The 21,073-nt window shown below is 37.9% G+C and overlaps 1 long non-coding RNA gene across 9 annotated transcripts in view; it reads left to right on the top strand.

Annotated features, from left to right (window-relative positions):
* LOC119231994 (uncharacterized) overlaps positions 1 to 18,020 on the top strand; it is a 61,139-nt gene extending 43,119 nt beyond the window's left edge. For all 9 annotated transcript variants that reach the window (XR_008552096.1, XR_008552094.1, XR_008552093.1 and 6 more), the window contains one exon: positions 17,099 to 18,020. This is a non-coding gene — a long non-coding RNA (uncharacterized LOC119231994). The remainder of the gene's footprint in view (positions 1 to 17,098) is intronic.
* Positions 18,021 to 21,073: the final 3,053 nt, after the last annotated feature.

Here is a 21,073-nt window from a genome sequence, read left to right as displayed (position 1 = left end):
AAAATAACAGAACATTGCTTAAAGCAATTTAAAAAAGACCTAATTTAGTGGAATGACATCTAGAATTCATGAACTGCAAAACCTAAAACTGCTTAGATATCAAAGTGATTTGAAGATTCAATTCAATTCTCATTAAAAAAAAGTCTCGATGATTTTTCTGCAGAAATAGGAAAAACTCATCCTTAAATTGCATGGTATTTAAAAGGACCCAGGATAGCCAAAACAATCTTGAAAAAGAAGAAAAAAGCTGGAGGACTCATAATTTCTGATTTCAAATATTACAAAGTTACAGTAATCAAAACAGAGTGGTGTTAGCATAAAAGTCAGACATGTAAACAGACATATATGGAACAGAACAAAGAGCTCAGGAAGAAACTCTTATGTCAATAAAGCCATTCAATAGGAAGGAAAATCTTTTTAATGAATGATACTAGGAAAACTTTATAGCAATCTGCAAAAGAGTAAATTTGGACCCTAATATAACAACATATACAAAATTTACTTAGAAAGAATCAGAGACCTAAATTTAAGAACCCACACTATCAATTTCTCAGAAGAAAACATAGGGGAAAAATGTATATGACCATGGGTTTGGCAATGCTTTCTTAAAATAACATAAAATCACAGACAGACACAGAAAAAAAATAAAAATTTGAATTCATCAGAACAAAAAACATTGGTCCATCAGAAAACAGTATCAAGTTACATTAAGGAAGATAGCAAGAGAGAAGCATCAAAACACTATCTCTCCACATAGATGACATTACTCTGGCAGAAACTCTTTGAGGTAATTATTTTGGAACTCTGGAGTCTATTTAAGACTTGCTGTTTACAGGGAAAGATTTTGATGGTAAATCTCAGGTAATTAAAGTCTCAGATGGTGGCTGCCCATCTCAGCCTTGTGGAAGGCAACTGCACACTTGTTCCTGAAACATTTTGCCTGTGGTTTGAGGGAACCATTGTGGGCAGTGAGGACCTTGTTCTTTGGATATCATGAGTCTGTATTCTGATCACTGATTGATGCTTCTAATTGTGAAAATGAAGACAAAGAGGAAGGATGCCATTGTTGCAACTGCCTCTGGCTGAAGTGTCTTCCTGGGGAGTGAAAGATACAGTGCCTGCATTTTCTGTTTTTCCTTCATTTACACCCTCTCCTTCTTTTGGGAGCTAGACATTTAAGGAAAAGGACATTCAAGAGCAATTATGTATATTGGGGGGATTTAGAAAATTAGTATACATATGAAGGGAAAGGCTCAGGCTTCAGTTTATACTTAGCACAGAAGCAAAATAAAACCAAACCAAACACAGAAATAAAATAGATAAAAGCCAGCAAAATCTGGGTAAAAGAGAGAATCTTATTTTCATACTTACTAAATTATAAGATTAAAATATCCATTTTTAAATAATAATTTATAAGGCATGCAAAACAACAAAAGGCTCTTTCTCATTGTCTGAGAAAGATCAGATAACGGACTTACTAGATAATGTCTTTAAATCAGATGTCTTAAAGGTCCTCAAAGAGAAAAGGAGGCTTTTTGATAAAGTCAAAAAAATCATTCATGGACAAAAAGGAAATGTCAATGAAGAGACAAACCATAAAGGAAATTCTGGAAGTAAAAACTACAATGACTGAAACAAGAAAGCATTACTGGAGATATTCAAAAGTAGTTTTGAGAAAGCAAAAGAAGGAATTGGTATTTTTGAAGATAGGTAAATTGAAATTTCTGAGTTTGAAATTTTGAGGAAAAAAATGAAGGAAAAAAACAGTACAAGGGGCTTGTGGGACACAGTTAAATGGATAAACATACATATAGTGGAAGTCCCAGAAAGATACACAAAGAGAGAAATGGACAGAGGTTATTAGAATAATTAAATACCAGAAACTTCCCAAACTGTTGAAAGATATGAATATAAATATTCAAAAACCAACCTATATAAAATAGCATCAAAAAGTTAAGTACCCTATGCCATAGTGTAATCAATCTGTCAAAAATTAAAGATGAAGATAGAATCTTGAAGGGAGCAAGATAGATGTTTAATCACATAATATTATCATCAAAAATCTCATAAGAAATGTTGGAAGCAAGAAGGCAGTGGGTTGACACCCAAGAGGCATTGTTGAAGGAAAACAAAACAAAAAACAAAAAACAAAAAACCTGTTAATGAAAAAATATATACCCAGCAAAGCTGCACTTTACAAAATAAGGGAGGGGCCAAGATATTCTCAGAAAAAGAAAATCTGACTGAGGAATTTTGTTATCATTGGACATGCACTGAAAAAAATGTTACAGGGAGCCCTAAAGGTTGAAATGAAAGGACATTTCACAGAAACTTGAAGCTGTATAAAGAAATAAATATATCAAGTAATTGCAAATACATGGACAATTATAAAAACAGTTATTAATGTATCTTTAGTTTATAACACTGCTTTTTATTTACAACATGACTTAAGAAGTGAATGTATAAAAACCCAATCATTAATCTATGGCTTTGGACACACAAAATGTAATTTTATGAAATCAGTTAACAAAAGGAAGGACAGAGATATACAAGAGCAGAGTTGTTGCTGTTATTGAACTCAAGCTGGTATAAATTCAAATTATAGTGTTAAAACTTTTGGATATTAGATGCAATCTCGGCATACATTGTGAGGGTGGATCAACATGGCTGCAAGGAAACGCTGCCAGTAAGATCTCCCATTAAAAAAAAGTTAATAGGGGGCCTCCCTGGTGGCGCAGCAGTTGATGCTGAATTGCGAAGCTGCCCGCTGCCTCTGCAGCGCCGATTCGATCCCCGGCTGCTCCCTGGCCACCAGAGGAGGGTCCCACATGGCGCGCAGACCTCTCCTGCCGCCCACTGCTCCCCTCAGCAGTGTGCTTCGGTCCTTCTGCCTGCTCTGCTCCCCGCTCTGGTGAATTCTCTCACCCTCCCGTGCTTCTGACTATACCCAGTGCTTGTATAAATAAATAAATAAATCTTTAAAAAAAAAAAAGTTAATAGGGAGGAAAAGCTGCAGGTCCCAGTGAGAACTGGGACACGGAAGATAAACGGGCAACTCCAGCAAACTACCCGAAGAAGAAAGTTGCCATAAAAGAGGACTAGAAGTATTACAGGACAGGGAGAGGGGCAGCCCAAACCCTGCAAACCTGCCTACTCTAAATGGGTTCTGCCATCCACTGCATCAACACAAAAACATATGAGACTTTAATGAGAAGGAACTTTAATAAAACTAGGAAACAATACAGGAAAGGCAAAGAATCTAGTTTCTAAATGAAGCACCCAAAGTTACCTGTCCCCTTGTGGGTAAAAGTCCATCCATATGGGATCAGCCCAAAGCAAGGCCCCAAAGCCTGCCACAAGTCTAAAGCATCTTCCAATGGGGACCCACAGAAAAGGGTCACAAACAACCAGACAAGCCCAAAAGGAAAAGAGCAAAATCAAAATCAAGATAAAAGCTGCCATTGTCACCTCCCCCGGGTCTCACCCACAGTCCACGACCAAAAGACAAGAGCAGTTTCTTCACCTGTCTCTCGGCTCTATGCGCCTCCTCCAGGTCTCCTTCTGGCTCTCCATCCTGCTTCATTCCTCAGTCTCCTCTGTAGCTTCTTCTCTCCCTGCTCAGCTCCACCCTTCATTTGGGTGGGGCAGGAAACCTGGAACCTCCCCCTTTCCTGAGGACCACCCTGTTACAATAGGGAGGAAATCTCAGAACCCTGCTACCCTCCCCCACCCACAAAGTCGGCACTCTCTGACCAACAGAAAGGATGAAAAAACAAAAGAACTAAAACAACCAACAAGAACAAACTACGCATCAAGCGGGACTGTGAATGGAAAGGAACTATTTCAGCCACCACACCCAGTGAACTAGAGCTGTGGAGTACCATGCAGGATTCCCCTCGGAGGTGAGCAAACGGCTCCAGACACCATTAGAGAAAAACAAAGACTCCCAGAGACCTACAAACAGCCCCAGGCCAGCTGGTAAGCCTGCGCGGAAAAGTAGAGCGCTTGAAAAGGATACGCGGATCGCGGCTGCCCAGGTCCCCGTGCCTGCGACCTAGGCTTGCAGAGAGACTCCCGGGGGCCCTCACTGAGGTGAATGACCCTCACTGAGTAATCAGAAACCAGGCGCCCGGACATGGGAGCAGGGTACAAAAGGAGCCATTTCTGCAGACACTGAACTGGGCTACAGCCTGCGTCCTGGACCTGAGGGCTTTGGAACTGAGATCTGGAACATGAAATTCAGGGCGTGGGATCCCCATGACGGTGGGACACAAGGCAGACACAGCACCCCAAAGCCATTGAGACTTTTCCCACCACTCCCACTCTGTTCCCCTATCCCACAGGGTAAAAAAAAACAGCTCCCCAAGGACACTAGGAGTGATCTCTGGCGCCACCTAGCGACCAGAAAAAAATCACCAACACCCAATAGAATAGGGACCTTTTTTCAGTAAAGACTGCTTGAAACCTGCAGAAGGCTCCCAGAGGAGTCAGAGGTGAGCTGGGAAGTTCGCCCACGCCAGGACCCTTCTGGGCAGCAGTCCAAATCCAGATGGGGAGCAGGCACCCAGGGCCGGGGCAGACCAGGAGTGCAGAAGAGTGTGCCTGTATCCAAATCGCCATTTTAGAATAGGGACCTTTCTTCAGTAAAGACTGCTTGAAACCAGCACAAGGCTCCCCATGGAGCCAGGGAGAAGGTTCCCTGCGCAGTCAGAGGTGAGATGAAGGCCCCCACAAGCCCGGTCCCACCTGGCAGGAAGTTGGAGCCCAGAGGAGGATCCAGAGATTTGGAACCCAGAGTGCAATCCAGCTGCCCCACCTCCAGGGAAGTCTGTGGGACTTCCAGATGCACCTTTGTAACTAAACACAGAAGGAGGAGAGATTCTGTGACAGTGACCATTAACATACTCAAAGTACTACTGCCTCACTAGACTTCTGGCATAATAGTTTTTGACTCGTTTGGATTGCTAGTTTCTGAAACTCCCAAAAGAACACACCAAAAAGATGCCAGCCAGTACCAACGGCACAGTGTCCCAACACATAAGGCAAATTAGAAGACAGGCAGCAGGGAAAAGAAAAACTACAAGCAAAGTAGCAACGCCTCAGAAAAAAAGACACACCACACACACAAATAAAACCACCCACCAGCTTGCAACTACGGTGACTTGGAAGAACTTCTGAGCCTTCCAGAAAAAGAATTTAAAATTGCCATGATGAAAAAACTGATGGAAGTCATTAAAGAAAACAACGCTCAGATGAATGAAATTGAGTCCCTAAAGAGGGAAGTAAAAGAAATGCAGGAGATCAAAGAATTAATGGAGGCACTAAAGAACTCTGGGAAAAGCAATGAAAGCAGAATAGATGAAATGGAAGAATGAATAAGTACTCTTGAAGACACAGAAATAAAAAGAACCAAAACAGAAAAGGAAAGAGAAGTACGAAGGAAAAAGAACGAAGAAAGACTTTGGGAACTATCTGACTCCATGAGGAAAGGAAATATAAGAGTTATAGGAATCCCAGAAGGAGAGGAGAGAGATGTAGGAACAGAGAAAATATTCAAGGAAATAATTGAAGAGAACTTCCCAAATGTGAAGAAGGAGCTGAAAATAGATATACAAGAAGCAAGAAGAACACCAAATTTCCATGACGAAAGGAAAAACACAGCTAGACACATAATAGTAAAGCTCCCAAGAATCCAAGACAAGGAAAAAATAATGAAGCTGACAAGAGGGAAGAAATAGATAACATTCAAAGGGAAACCAATCAGGCTGACATCAGATTTCTCCGAAGAAACACGACAGGCAAGGAGAGAGTGGAGGGACATAGTCAACAGACTCCAAGAAAACACATGCCAACCAAGAATACTCTATCCCACAAAGCTCTCCTTCCTCTATGAAGAAAGAACAAGGACCTTTCCAGACAAACAGGAAATCAGGAATTTCATTACAACTAAACCCCCACTCCAAAAAATACTACAAGGAGTCCAAAAGCCAGAACCTCAGAAGGATGAATAAAAACAAAAGAAGGCCAAAAAAAGTTATTAAAAGAATAAATAAATAAAATCAAAGGAAGGACAAACACAATGGCAAATATGGATGCTAATATATCAATATTAACTCTAAATGTAAATGGACTAAACTCTTCAATAAAAAGACACAGAGTCACAGGCTGGATCATGCTCAGTGAAATAAGCCAGAAAGAAAAAGAAAAATACCGGATGGTCTCACTCATAGCAGGAATCTAGAAAACTTAAATAAGGGACCAGGAAAAAGAATAACTATAAGAAAGTAAAAATCAAAATCAACAAACAAATATGAACCAAAGACACTCTGTGGGGGTTGGGGGGCGGGAAGGGGAGGGATTGGGGTCAAAATAAGGGGGTTGCAATTGTATGGGGAGTATAAAAATAAAGTTTATTAAAAAAAAGAAACAAAACCCAACCTTTTGCTGTGTCCAGGAAACACATCTAGCTACAAAAGATAAAAATAGACTCAAGTTAAAGGATGGAAAACAATCCTACAAGCAAATGAACCAAAAAAGAAAGCAGGAACAGCTATACTTATATCAGATAAAACAGATTTCAAATTCAAAAAGGTAAAAAAAGACCCCAACGGTCACTACATCATGATCAAGGGGACAATACTTCAAGTAGAAATAACACTCATTAACATATATTCACCAAACGAAGGAGCACCAAATTATATCAGACAACTATTATCATCTTTGAAAACAGACATCAGAGAAAACACATATGTGGTGGGAGACTTCAACACACCACTATCAACAAGGGATAGATCAACAAGACAAAAAATAAGTAAAGACACTAAAGCTCTAAATAAGGATCTAGAGCACTTTGGCTTAACAGACATCTATAGAACACTAAACACAAAAAAATCTGAGTACACATTTTCCTCAAGCACACATGGATCATTCTCCAGGATTGATCACATACTGGGACCCAAGACAAACATCAACAAATACACCAAGATTGAAATCATACCAAGCATCTTTTCTGACCATGAAGGCATCAAACTAGAAAGAAACCATAAAAAGAAGGCAAGGAACTCTCCTACCTCATGGAGATTGAAAACCACACTACTGGAAAACCACTGGACTAATAAGGAGATCAAAGAAGAAATTAAAAAAATTCTTTGAATTGAATGACAAGGAGGACATCAATTTCCTAAATGTATGGGATGCAGCAAAAACAGTAATAAGAGGAAAATATATAGCAACAGAAGCTCACATCAAGAAACAAGAAAGAACGCAAAGAAACAACCTAATCTTGAAGCTCAAAGATCTAGAAAAAGAACAACAAAAAAAACCCAAAACCAGTAGGTGAAAAGAAATAGTAAAAACCAAAGCAAAAATAAATGAAATTGAAACTAAAAAAACAATCCAAAAGATCATTGAAACCAAGAGCTGGTTCTTGGTTTAAATAAAATAGACAAATCCATAGCCAGGCTCACAAAGGAAAAAAGGGAGAAAGCACAAATAAACAGGATCACAAATGAAAGAGGAGAAATCACAACGGACACAACAGAAATCAAAAGAATAATCAGTAACTTTATGAACAGTTATATGGAAACAAGTTCAACAATCTAGAGGAGATGGACAAATTCCTACAACTCTACAATCACCCAAAGCTAGATAAAGAAGAAATAGAACACCTAAACAGACCAATTACAAGCAGTGAAATTGAAATAGTAATCAAAAACCTCCCCAAAAACAAAAGCCCAGGACCTGATGGATTTACAAATGAATTCTACCAAACATTCAGAGACAAATTAGTGCCTATCCTTCACAAACTATTCCAAAAAATTGAGAAGGATGGGATAATACCAAATACGTTCTATGAAGCCAATATTACACTAATACCAAAACTGAACAAGGACAACATAAAAAAAGAAAACTACGGGCCAATCGCCCTAATGAACACTGATGCAAAAATCCTCCATAAAATTTTAGCTAACAGAATCCAACAATGTATCCATAAGATAATTCACCACGACCAAGTAGGATTCATTCCAGGGACACAAGGATGGTTCAACATCCGAAAATCAATCAATGTTATTCAACACATCAACAAAAAGAAATATAAAAACCATATGATAGTATCAATAGATGCCGAGAAAGCTTTTGACAAAGTGCAAGACACATTCGTGATAAAAGCCCTTGAAATTCTTGGGATGCAAGGAACAAACCTCAACATCATAAAGGCCATATATGACAAGCCAACAGCCGGTATCATTCTCAATGGCGAAAAGCGGAAAGCATTCCCAATAAGATCTGGAACAAGACAAGGATGTCCACTCTCACCACTGCTTTTCAGTATAATACTGGAAGTCCTAGCCAGAGCAATAAGACAAGAGAAAGACATACAAGGAATCAAAATAGGAAAAGAAGAAGTCAAACTATCACTATTTGCAGATGATATGATAATATACATGGAGAACCCCAAAAACTCCACAGAAAAACTAATTCCACTCATCAATCAGTTCAGTGAAGTGGCAGGATACAAAATCAACACGCAAAAATCAGTAGACTTCCTATACACAAACAATAAATCTGAAGAAGAAGAAATCAAAAAAACCATCCCTTTAGTACTGAAACAAAAAAATCAAATACTTGGGAATAAATCTAACAAAAGAGGTAAAGGACCTTTACAAAGAAAACTATAAAACACTGTTAAAAGAAATAGAAGAAGACACAAAGAAATGGAAAGACATCCCCTGCTCATGGATTGGAAGAATAAACATTATTAAAATGACCATCCTACCAAAAACAATATACAGATTCAATGCTATTCCAATAAAAAAATTCAATGTCATTCTTCAAAGAAATAGAACAATTATTGATGAAATTCACATGGAATCACCAAAAACCCCGAATAGCCAAAGCTCTCCTGAAAAAAAAAAGAAGGAAATGGAGGCATCACACTCCCAGACTTCAAACTGTACTATAAAGACATAATCATCAAAACTGCATGGTATTAGGGGCCTCCCCGGTGGCGCAGCGGTTGAGCGCTGGGTTGCAAAGCTGCCCGCAGTCTCTGCAGCGCCAGTTCGATCCCCGGCTGCTCCCCGGCCACGGAGGAGGGTCCCACATGGCGCGCAGACCTCTCCTGCTGCCCGCTGCTCCCCTCAGCAGTGTACCTCGGTCCTTCTGCCTGCTCTGCTCCCCGCTCTGGCTCTGGTGAATTCTCTCACCCTCCCACGCTTCTGACTGTACCCAGTGCCTGTATAAATAATAAATAAATCTTAAAATAAAAAAAAAAAAGATGAGCACTAAGGAATCATTTAAAAAAAAAAAAACTGCGTGGTATTAGAACAAGAACAGACACACAGACCAATGGAATCAAATAGAAAATCCAGAAATAAACCCACAGATTTATGGTCAACTAATCTTTGACAAAGGAGCAAAGAATATACATTGGAGCAAAGAAAGTTTGTTCAATAAATGGTGCTGGGAAAACTGGGTCGCTACTTGCAAAAGAATGAAGCTTGACTACTACTTAACACCCTGAACAAAAATCAACTCAAAGTGGATTAAAGAACTAGACATTAGACCTGAAACCATAAAATACATAGAAGGAACTATAGGTGAAACGCTACATGATATGCACATCAAAGACATCTTTACAGACACATCACCCAAAGCAATGATAGTGAAGGCAAAGATAAACAGCTGGGACTACATTGAATTAAAGAGCTTCTGCACAGCAAAAGAGACAATAACAAAAACAAAGAGAAACCCCACCAACTGGGAGAACATTTTTGCACACAACACTAATGACAAAGGACTGATCACAAAAATCTGCAAAGAGCTGATGAGACTCAACAACAACAAAGAAAATAATTCAGTCAAAAAATGGGCATAAGAGCTAAAAAGAAGCTTCTCCAAAGAGGAAATGCAAATGGCCAACAGGCATATGAAAAAATGTTCAACATCACTTGTAATCAGGGAAATGTAAGTCAAAACTACAATGAGATACCATCTTACACCAGTGACAATGGCACATATTAAAAAAACTAGCAACAAGAAATGTTGGCAAGGATGTGGAGAGAAAGGAGCTCTCCTGCACTGTTGGTGGGAGTACAAACTGGTCCAACCACTATGGAGAGCTGTGTGGAGAGTTCTTGACCTACTAAACATAGAGGTTCCATATGATCCAGCAATTCCACTCCTAGGTATTTACCCAAAGGACACAGAAACATCAATTCCAAAGAGCACCTGCACCCTTATGTTTATAGCAGCACTGTTTATAATAGCTAAGCCTTGGAAACAACCCAAATGCCCAAAAATAGATGACTGGATCAAGAAGATGTGGTACATATACACCATGGAATATTACTCAGTATTCAAAAAAGATAAATACATGCAATTTGCAGCAACATGGATGGCGCTGGAAGGGATCATGCTCAGTGAAATATGCCAGAAAGAAAAAGAAAAATACCAGATGGTCTCACTCATAGCAGGAATCTAGAAAACTTAAATAAGGGACCAGGAAAAAGAATAACTATAAGAAAGAAAATATCAAAATCAACAAACAACTATGAACCAGAGACATTCTATGGGTGGTGGGGACGGGGAAAGGAGGGCTTGGGGTCAAAATAAGGGGGTTGTAATTGTAAGGGGAATATAAAAATAAAATTTAAATAATAGGGCCTCCCCTGGTGGCGCAGAGGTTGAGCACTGGGCTGCGAAGCTGTGCGCAGCCTCAGCAGCACCAGTTTGATCCCCGGCCACCGGGTGAGGGTCCCACATGGTGCACAGTCCTTTCCTGCCGTCCGCTGCTCCCCTCAGCAGTGTATGTCGTCACTCTGCCTGTTCTGCTCTCCGCTCTGGCTCTGGTGAATTCTCTCACCCTCCTGCGCTTCTGACTGTACCCAGTGCTTGTATGAATAAATAAATAAATCTTTAAAAAATAAATAAATAAATAATTTTTATAAAAAATTTAAATAATAAAAAATGCATACATTGTGCAAAATGAAAACTGATGTAAGAATTATATAAAATAAAATAAAAAAAGAGTCCACAAGGGGGAAAAAATAGATGCAATCTCCATGGTAACTACTAAGAAAATTATTGTAAGATATACACAAAAGGAAATGAGAAGGGAAGTAAAATATTGTGTTGTAAAAATCAATTAAAACAGAAAAAGAACACAATAAATGAAATGAATGGGGAAATTGATAAGGCATATAGAAAACAAATAGCAAAATTACAGAAGTAAGTCTCTCCTTATCAGTAATTACTTTAAATGTAAATGGAGTAAAATCCTCAATCAAAAGACAGAAGTCTAACTGAATATGGCAAACCCCAATATCTTTCTTTAGATCTAAGAACCCAAATAAATTGAATGTAAAAGGATAGAAAAAGATATTTTTATGTAAATTGTGATTAAAAACTACTATGGGTGACAATACTAATATAAGACAAAATAGAATTTAAAGTAGATAAGTTTATAAAAGATAAAGAAGGACATTATATATTTATAAAACATTCGCTACAGAAAGAAGATATATTTATAAATGTTATGAATCTAATAACAGATCATGAAAATATATGAAGCAAATTTGACAGAAATGAAGGGAAAAATACACAGCTTAGACAGTTCTGTAGTAATAATTGGAGACTTCAAAGATCCACTCAAAATAAAATTGATTAGAATAAAGTCATAGAGAAGATAAATAAGCAAACAGAGGAATGAGCAACCCAATTATTCAATTAAAGTTGACAGACATAATGGAACATTCCATGCAAGAAAAACAGAACACACATTCTCAAGTATATATAGGGTATTTTTAAGGATAGACCATATATCAGTTCACAAATCAAGTGTCAACAGATTTTAAAGTATGAGATGTCATACTAATGATCTCTGATCACACTGGTATGAAATTAGAAATAAAAGGAAAATTGAAAATTCACACATTTGTGTAAATTATGTAACACACACTTTACACAACTGAATAGGTCAAAAAAATATTAGAGGGGGGCTTCCCCGGTGGGGCAGGCGGTTGAGCACAGTCCTGTGAAGCTGTCGGCAGCCTCTGCAGCGCCATTTGGATCTAGGCTGCCGGCGAGGGTCCCACATGGCGCAGCCGATCTCTCCTGTCTCGCCCACTGCTCCCCTCAGCAGTGTATTTCGTCAGTCTGCCTTTTCTGTTCCCTGCTCTGTCTCTGGTGAATCCTCTCACCCTCCCATGCATCTGGCCTGTACCCTGGTTCTTGTATAAATCTTTAAAAAAAAAAAAAACCAAGAAGAAAGTAAATAAAGCATTTAAATAAATAAATATTTAAAAAAATAGAGCTTAGAAAATGCCTATAAATGAAAAAGAAAATCCAATATACCAAAATTTATGGGAATATGGTGAAAGTAGTGTTAAAGGGATATTTATAATTGCAAGAATTTATACTGAAAAAGGAAAGAGATTTCAAATTAATAACCTAACATTGTTGTTTAAAGAACAAGGAAAAAACAAAACAAACCCTAAGTCTAAATCTAGCAGGAAGAAAGAAAAAATAAATTACAGAACAGAGATAAATAAAATAGTGCCGAGAAAAATAGCAAAAAATCAACAAAAACAGAAGTTGGTTCTTGGAAAAGTATATCAAAATTGACAAACCTTACCTATTGGTCAAGAAAAAAGGAAAAGAGATTCAAATTACTAAAACTAGAAATGAAAGTAGGATGCTACTACTGATCCTACAGGAATAAAATGGATTAAGAGTAATATGAACAATTCCAACAAATGGAATAACCTAGAGGAAAAACAAATTCCTAGAATTACACAAACTACTAAAGCTGAATCATGAAGAAATAGAATATCTGAATAAAACTAGAGCAGTAAGGGTGTTGAATCAGTAGTCAAATATATACTGACCAAGAAAATTTCTCATCTTTCTGACTTCACTGGTGAATTCTACCAAATATTTAGAGAATGAATACCAATACTCAAAACTCTTCCAAAAATTGAAGAGGAGGGAATACTTCTCAATTCATTCTATGGCCTCAATATCTAGGTTAGACAAAAATACTACAAGAAAAGAACCCTAAGACCAATATCTCCTATGAATATTAGTGCAAAAATTCTCAACAAAATATTAGCAAATTGAATTCAGTAGCATAATCAAAGGAGTATACATCATGACCAAGTAGGATTTATTGTTAGAATGCAAGGATGTTTTAACACGTGAAATAGATCAATCTAACACGATATACTAATCAATTAATACACTATTAACTGATTTTCTTTTGCAGAAATAAAAAATTCATCCTAAAATTCATATGGAATCTTAAGAGACATGAATAGCCAAAATTTTATCCTGAAAGAACAAAATTCAAGATCTCACAGTCCCTGATTTCAAAATTTACCACTAAGCATTGATAATCAAAAGTGTGATATTGGCAGAAGAATAGATATATACATCATCAGAAAAGACAGAAAGCCCAGAATTAAACTCTCATATATACAAATTTTTGACAATGTTGCCAAAACTACTTGATGGAAAAAAAAAGAGCTGTTTTCAACAAATGGTGCTGGAAAAATTATATTTTCACATGTAAAAGAATGAAGGTAGACTCTTAACACCAAATACAAAAATGAACTAAAAATCTATCAATGTTCTAAAAACATGTGTTAAAAGTAGAAAACTTAGAAGAATAAAATAAAATACTTCAAGACATTGGATCTGACAGTGATTTTTCTCAGATATGACAGCAAAGGCATGTGCAGCAAAAGAAGAAATAGGTAAATTGGACTTCATCAAATTAAAAAACTTTTGTACATCAAAGAACACTATCAACACAGTTTTACAACTCATAATATGAAAGGAAATATTTGCAAATCATGTATCTGATAGAGTTGGTATCTAGAAAATAGACCTTCAAAAACAGCAACAACAACATAAAAACACAAACAATTCAAAAATGGGCAAAAGATTTTGCAGACATTTCCCCAAAGATACATAATTGGCCAACAAGCAGAAGAAAATACACTCAGCATTGTCATTAGAGAAATATAACCAAAATTAATTTTTTTTCTGTTCATTCCTTGTGTTTTCTATGACAGTAATTTGTTTTTGTGGATTTTGTTGTCTCTCTCTTTTAAAAGATTTTTATTTATTTATTTATTTATTCATACAAGAGCTGGGTTGTAGGCCAGAGGTGTGGGGGTTGAAAGGATTCACCAGAGACAGAGTCGGGGCAGGACAGGAGGATGCACTGAAATACACTGCTGAGGGGAGCAGTGGGCGAAACAGGAGTGGTCTGCTGTGCCATGTGGGTCAGCTCCCTGATTGAACTTGTGGGGACTGAACTCGTGCTGCAGTGGCTGCCCATGTTTTCATTGTGCTGAGACTTAACCCTTGCACCACCAGAGTTCTCTTGTATCACTCAGCCTTACTTTTGTGTATTTTCTTCCATTTCTTTGAATTTCTTTATCCTGGCAGTTTTGAAGTCTCTATTTGATAGGAAGATAAATACTTCTTTTTCTTGTGGTTGGATTGTGTAGAGTTAGTCTCTTCTTATGGTGTCATTTTTTTTGAGGTCTCCAGTTGCCATGCATTGCATGTGTGTGTGTGGTTTTATCCTGTCCATTTTGCTTAAATCTTAGATGTTTGAACTACTTCTACCTTTCAAGGATGTGGTGCTGTCATTTTTATGATTTTTGAATACTTGGCCTCTGTGGGCTTCTTTAGTTTAAACCTCATCTTTCAGGTGCTGAGTCAGGGTGTCTGGGAGAAGTTTAAAGAGATCAAGCTGCTGGTGTCACTGCTCTGGGTGAAGAGAGCAGATTTTTTTACTGGCGCTGCTGATAGCTCACCTCGCTGGAATTCCAGACATGAGACTCTGATGTCTCTGTGCATTTTTAGCAAGCCTCACAAGATGAGAATCAGTCTTGAGGTATAAGGATGGGGAATGCATCCCAGCACTGTGTCCATGTTCCCTTCACTGCAGACTTAGACTGTTGGGAACACCCCAACTTCTCTGTACATATTTCTTCTCAATCAAAGTGTATGCCTCCACACCATTCAGCTCTCCCCTCTCCATGGCTACCAGCAAGTGAGAACATAGTGTTTTTTACGGCAGCCGCCCACCCTAGTCCCAAAGCATCTCTCTCCACCCACCTCTTGTTCACCAAAGCTTTAATCTCAGCATCCTTTCTGGTGCAGCCTACCTGGTCCCATCTCTGCTGTCTAAGAGGTTCCAGTTTTGCCCCAAACCATGTGCTCTCAGGGTGCAGTGTTCCACTAGTTAACCTAGATGGTTCTCTGGGGAACAAAGCAACAGCCTCTTCTAATGCCATCTTGGACTCACCTCTGCCTTATGGTCTTGAATTCAAAATCTCCACCACCTTCTGAAACTTTCCAAGGAGTTTTGAGTCTAAGACTGCTCTCCCAAATGTTCATACTTTTAAAAAGAGTAATTTTACCACTCCTAATTACAGAAAATATTTTATTAACAATTATGTTCATTTTAGTGCTATTTAAAAATGTGAAAAGTAGGGTTCAGGTTGAACAATGGGGAAGTATTTTGGAAAACTATGGTTAATCATGTTCAGAGAAAAAGCTAAATAAAATTAGTTACCCCTTCAGGACACAATTAACTGTTCATAGATATTCATCAACATATTCATAGCTCTTAGCTATTAGGGGAGACATTTTGGTTATTTTTTTCTCTTTTCTACTTTACTTCCCAAACTGTCTCTAATGAACGCTGCTACTTTTGTAAAGAAGAGAAGTACTTAACTAATAGTACTGTATAACAGGAAAAAATGACTTAGGACAGCAACTGGTTGTATCAGAAAGATCACTATTTACCTTCATCTCCTGGTAGAGAATAAAGCCAAAGCAATCTTCTTTATGATTAAACTGAAACATTTGGGGTAACAATGGAAATCAAGAGAGCAGAGAATCTGAAAATTTCCATATCGAGAAACCTGGTGCCTGGCTTTTCTGGAATCTTGTGTTGGCAAAGTTATTGCTGTTACAGCTATAGACTCAGTTGCTTAGTTTCAAAATGTGGGACCATATTTGTTTATATTCTCTTTTCATGTGAGAAATATTTGCCAAGGTCCTACTATATACTTTGAACTGTTCACAGAGAGGAAAAGGGAAGTGTGTTGTTAATACCCCTTGTGTATCAAGTGCCTGCATGCATGGAGGTGGTGGTTACAACTCCACCATGTGGGCATTTATATTCCCTCTTTGCAAAGGAAGTAGCTAATGGCCTGACCTGCTTCAAGTGACATAGCTACAGAGCAGTGGACTTAGCCTTTAAGCCATGCTGATGTTCCGATTACACCGTGCCATGCTGTTTACAAAGACTAGTAATAGCATTCCATTGTGGAAACATATCTCTCATTCCATGACTCATCTTGTTGCGGCTTATATCCCAGATACACACTCTTGCAGGGTGTGTGTTGATGTGATTTGCCCCTCCCACCTCCAAGTATGCCAGCTCAACAGACACCTAGATCTTTAGAGGGGCACAGAGCAGGAGATTTTCTCCCCATGCATGCTGGTGTGACAGGTTTGTTGTAGTGCCCAGAATCGATGCTTCTCATGAGGGAGGGACGTTGACAGAAAGGTGTGGAGGGATAACATACTTGTCAGCAAAGTCACCAAGGGGTGAGGAGAACTGAGCTGGCAGCCCAGTTTCTGTGGCTTATAGAGACACATGCATTTTGTTGATGTGCACACAAAGCAGCCAACAGGTCCAGCCTTTCCTTCTCTGCATCAGTTTAGTCAGACTACAAATCAAGAAGGTTTAAAACATTTTGTAGAAACTCAAACAACTCAGGCCTCAGGTGCTTTATCTTGTAAAATTTGCATGATGAGCCAGAAGTAAATAATTTCTAAGGTTTCTCACAGCTCAAAGAGTTCATCATCTCCTTTGCATAATACTTGGGAACATTTATAATTTAATGTTATGTGAAAGCCAAGGATATAAAATTGTATTCCCAGTATGGTCCTAAATAGATTTAAAATAAATTGTACTTGCATAGGAAAAAAAAATTGGAAGAAAATTATTAAAAATATTTATAATGCTTGATCAAAGAAGATGTAAATTTTCTTCATATTTTTCCTATAGGTCTGCATGAAGGGAAGATGGCATAATAATGAAGATTCTCAACAGCAGCACCATAGGGTAAAATTTGCTGATACAACATTAAAGACAGTTTTTCCACTGTACCAGGGAAGGTCACATCGCCAAAAAATGTGGACATGAATAACTTATAAGATAGATAGGACGAGGTCCTTAGGATAAGGTCCTGTCCTAAGAAGTCTCCAGTTACAAAATAAAACAAAAAGCAAAAACCCACAAAAAAGCTTGAGCTTATATCAAATACAATTAAATAAGAACAAGATACATATTTGCATTAATAATTGTAAGAAAATGTCAATCTAATGGATACTGAGTTAAAAAAAATGAAGTTGTAAAACAGCATGATAGTATTACCCCTTTTATGTAAAAATTATGTTAATGTTTTCTTGGAAAAAAGTTATCTAGAAAAAAATGTGTGCTTGAGGGTGGATTTCTTTTACTTTCTAAGTCATACATTTCTCAAGTGGTTGACTCCTTAGTGCATTATTTCCCAATCAGTAAAAGTATATGAAATTAATATTTATGGCAATGCTTTTCCTGTAGCTGCCTGATATTGCTGCTACACAATAGCAAAGGGGTTAAATGGATAGTGCTTTTTCTATGTTAAAGGCACTGTGGTAGGGGTTTTATCTGCTTCATTCCATTTTATTCTCACTGGAGAGGTAGGTAATTAATTTACATTTTAAAATGAGATATAACAGAAAGATCTGTTTTTGCCCATGTACTCAACACCCATCCTTTCATTTAGTGACTACTTAACGATTCCCAGGTACTGCCTGGAGTGTGGAAATAAAGCAGTGAGCAAGTTAGTCAGAGTCCCATTTTAGTGCAGGGACATGCAAGAAGCAAGCAGATAAATATACAAGATAATATTACAAGGAAGAACAAGGCAGAAGAAGGGGATAGAGAAAAAAAATGGGACTATAGACATTGATACTGATGGGTTCCTAGCCAGCATTTATTCTCCCTCTTCTCTCTCAATTTATAAAACTACAGTTTGTTATGGTGGCAGCATAGCTCAGTGGAGGGAAGTCCTTGCCAGAGTAGGAAGTCTGATTATTTTAAGAGCAGCATGAACCTTTCTAGTGCCTTTTTAGTGACTGATTTGTGGTAGCTATCTGACTAAGATCTGGTCAATAAAATGTGAGTGGAAAATCCAATGTGTTAACTTCTATGGAAGTCTCCCTGCTTATTGTTTAACTTAAAGGATCTGAAGAGGAGTCTTTGCCTTGATTAATTCCTGTTTCCTGCCTTTCAACCTTGTTTACATGGTCGTGAAAGGATGTGAAGGCTGATCATCTTGTGATCAGATGTCAATAGTAAGGAGGATAAAAGGCCAACCCATTGGATGTAAGAGCAGAGAGCTGGAAGGAGTCTGGTTGCTGAGGGCATTGCTGAGCTACTAAATTAGATTTGGAACTGCCCATCACAGGTCTTGTTAATTGAGTTGTTAAATTATCTGCATTGCTTAAACTGTTATTTACAGGTGAATATAAGCTAATTAATACAAAATGTTTTTTTTTAATTTTATATTTTACATCAGTCTTCATTTTTGTACAATGTATGCTTTTTCATCTCGGTTATAGTCCCCGTGAAGTTCCATCACCCGTTCACCATCACCATAGTCCCTTGTGCTCTTCCCAACCCTGTTTTTATCCTACTCCCTCCCCCCATCCCCCATCCCCCTGCAGAATGACTCTGGTTTATAGTTGCTTGTTGATTTTGATTTTCACTCAAAAGATTATTTTGGACAGAATGTTTGAGGAGGGTCCTGTAAACAGGTGACATTTGGACAATGTGAAGAAATGAGCCATGTGGAAATATGGGGAGAAAGCATACTTGGCAGATGGAACAGCAAGAACTGAGTTGCTTTGTCCAGGAGGGGAAGAAGGAACACCAAAGTGATTGAGGCCCAGGTATGTAAGGTGTGAGTTTGCCAAGGTAATAGCGATTGTGGTGAACCAGGGTGTCAGAGCAAGGTGTGGCCTAGCCCGCAGAGACCTTGGGTCACACTACGGAGTTTCACTGTGATTCTCAGTGTAACGGGAAGCCACTAGCAGGTTTTGAGTATGGTGGCATGATTAGATTTGTAGGTTTTTTTTTTAAAGGTTATTTATAATTTTATTTTATTGATTTTATTTTCTTTTTTAAATTGAGGTAACATTGGTTAACAAAATTGTATATAATTCACAGGCATAGGATCCCATGTCTTCAGATGTATGTTTCCACAGCACACCTACCGTCAACACACCCATAGTCCTTCACCGGAGATTTTTAAGAAATTAGGAAAGTGTGTAACTTGGAACTTTTTACCTCAGGATTCAGGTGTATTTTCCTTGGGGGGAGAACTATTGCTTATCAAATTCTCAAATAGGTCTTGCTACCTTTAAGCCATTTAAGCTGGAAATCCACCAAAAGGAGTGTAGAAATATTGCTTTAAGAGTGGAGTGAGAGAACTAGATTTGTAGTTTAAAAGGCTAATTATGAAAGGCTATATAGAAACACCAGTTAGGAATGTCACTGTGGCCTGAGTGTGAGACGATGCTGGCTCAGAACAGGGTGGGAGGGAGGAAGTGAGCAGCAGCCTGATTCAGGATATGTCCCTAAGGTAGAATCACTTGTTCTGTTGACATATTGGACATGTGTTTAAGGAAAAGAAAGGAATCAGGAATCACTCCCAGGCTTCTTGCCTGGGCCACTGGGTGAACAATGGTGTCATGTTCTGAGAGAGTGAACCTACAAGAGGAACAGGCTTTGGAATATTTGGGGTGATGAAAAAAGGCGACCCAGAGAAGAGAGGATTAGGGTCTAGCTTTGCCTTTTTTTTTTTTTAGCTTCTTAAGATTTAATGAATTGTAACTGTTCAAAACAAAACTTTCATACAGCAAACATTGAAATTTATTCCTAGAAAAGTAACAGAGGATTTGAACAAAATAATTGGGAGAGTTCAGAGTACAGGATTTACTAGTACAATTAAATGAACAATAGTGTAAAATATCTATAAATAAATTTAAAACTAAAAAAATTTTAAAAATAAAGGAACTCATGATACATGCTTTTCAAAGTTAAAATATTATAAAATCATATAATTTTTATAGCACTGTCTTTTATGCAAGACCGTGTCACATGTACTCCACAGAGTGGAATTCATTTTAAAATGACATGTTCACGCCAAGCCTTCACTGCGATTTGTTTACCAATCATCTTACCTTCATTGATTCAGATCTGGTGTTTGCTCTGTGAGCTAGGCCAGTAATCTTGAGGAACTTGAGCTTCTCTTATTCTTTTTATGAAAGCTTTCTTCCCTCACCAGTCTGTTGCCTTTGTCTTGTTGGTGACACATACAGAGGTTGGACCTAATGGCCTGGCCCATATTCTCACCCATTCACAGGTCAGGACCAGGAGTCCTGGGCTTTTCAAAGATGTTTGTTTCTAAAGGTTTGTTCAAGATACTACCTCTACCAGAAAATCCCATGTGAATCACTACCAGTTTCCTCTAAGAATCTGTCAGCCACTCCTTACCACAAGGAAACTCCAACAGAAGCAGGAATAGGAAAGTGCATAATTTTTTCCAGAAAAATTGAGAAAATCTTAATTTAGAATACTCAGGCAAAAGAAGACTTGTTTGTGCCAAGAAGTTCCACATAATCTCCAGTATTTTCCACAGAGGTTCATAGCAGTGTGAGACTCAAATATATTTTCATTTCTTTTTTCTCTTTCATATCTCTGTTATAAGCTCCCAGTCTATTGATCTAGCAAGTAAGTGAAGTAACTTAACTATAGTGAGCATCTTTTCATATTGATAAGTGACATATTGATAAGTGACATTGATAAATGACATTTATTGAGTACACACTATATGTCAAATAAGTCCTCTGCCAAACATTTTCTAGCATTGTCTCATTGACAATTTAGCAAAACTCTATGAAGACGTCGTGATTGTCTTTATCTTATGGATGT

Source organism: Talpa occidentalis, unplaced genomic scaffold (genome assembly GCF_014898055.3).
Source record: "Talpa occidentalis isolate TD23 unplaced genomic scaffold, MPIMG_talOcc4v2.1 talOcc4.10, whole genome shotgun sequence".
In the NCBI taxonomy this organism is placed as follows: Eukaryota; Metazoa; Chordata; class Mammalia; order Eulipotyphla; family Talpidae; genus Talpa; species Talpa occidentalis.
The sequence above is the reverse complement of the archived record's forward strand: the minus strand, read 5'-3'. Positions and strand labels throughout refer to the sequence as shown.